This window comes from Oryzias melastigma, linkage group LG21, assembly GCF_002922805.2.
Source record: "Oryzias melastigma strain HK-1 linkage group LG21, ASM292280v2, whole genome shotgun sequence".
In the NCBI taxonomy this organism is placed as follows: domain Eukaryota; kingdom Metazoa; phylum Chordata; class Actinopteri; order Beloniformes; family Adrianichthyidae; genus Oryzias; species Oryzias melastigma.
The window spans coordinates 27,790,230-27,791,636 of NC_050532.1; positions in this window are offsets into that span (position 1 = coordinate 27,790,230).

The following is a 1,407-nucleotide window of genomic DNA, read 5'->3' on the forward strand; positions in this document are numbered from 1 at the left end:
GGGGGGGGGGGCTGCATCACCCAAACGTTCTCTGTGTTCCTCTCAAAGCGTCTGAGATGAAGACGTCTCCATCATCTTCATCTGCCGCCGAGGAAGAAGGAGGAGACGCTCCAGAGGACAGGTGAGAAGGTGCTTTTGGGGGAGGGGTCAGGAAATCCTGTTCATCTCAAAGGTCAATAAACCCCCACATGTTTGGTCACATTCAGACTCCCAGGTTCCTCTTTCTGCGTTTTCTTCCTGTTTTCTGCTGGTTTGAGGTTGGAAACGGCGGGAAGAAGAAGGTTGAACTTTTGCACTTTCAATAGAACCAGAACCACATGAAAAGCTCTCAGAACCAGAACCAGCTGATGGGGGCGAACCACAGAAACGCTGCGATTCTGGACAAACTGTCCTGATCATCATCTGACCATAACATGATACATTAAAACACCACAAGGCAAAAAGAAAGGGAGCAGGATGAAGAAAAGGTATTTTTCTGCCCCTTTTGTGTGCAATACATTCAAAAAACAAACATCTACAACCAGTTACACAGTCTGAAGGTCAGAATTCACAGCTTTAAAAACGTGCAGCATCTCACAGAAACAGAGCAGCAACCAGAGCTGAAGTCTGAGGAGGAGAAGTGAGAAGGAGACCAGAGAGTTGATGGATCACCTGAGAAAAGGACTTCTCATTCATCGAATAAGGAGAACAGGAGCCGGTGGTGGAGGTGGTGGAGGTGGTGGTGACTGGGGGGTTACTTGTTGACAAGCCAGCTGAGAAGCTGTTCTCCTGACGCAGAGCGCGGATCGCCTTTCCCTCCGCTGGATTCACAGCTCGGCTGCCTGTTTTCATAAAGACGCTGTGAAGTTTCACTTCTGTCCCAGGAGGAGCACAGCACTTCATCCAACCTTCATCCAACCTCCATCCAACCTTCATCATCATCGTTCCTCATCAGAAATGTGACCAAATGAAACAGAAACACAGAATGATGGAATGTTTCTCCTAATCCAGGAATCTTGAACCAAAACTTGACTTTTCAGCTTTTATTCCACCTGATCTTTGTGTTTCTTTGTGTTGATCATCAGAAATCTGGATTTTCTTTATTGATGACACTCAGCTTCACTCCCATGTTCTTCTCTTTAAGCAAAACTTGGATTTATTTCACTTTAAATGAGTTTTATCTGCAAATTGGAAAGAAATGAAAGTTTACCTTCAGTAAAAATCTCAGATTCTTCAACATTCTGCCAAAAGTAAATAAAGTTTCTTGTAAAGCTCGACTTCCTCCTGAAGAAGACGATGATGCAGAGATCTCCTCATTCTGGGCTTCAGCTCCCGGATTGGGTTCGGATCTGTTCTAAAACAGTTCTGCTTCTCCGAACCTCATGGTTCGTCTTTCAGTGAGAAAGTTCCAACCTAAAGTTGAGTTCA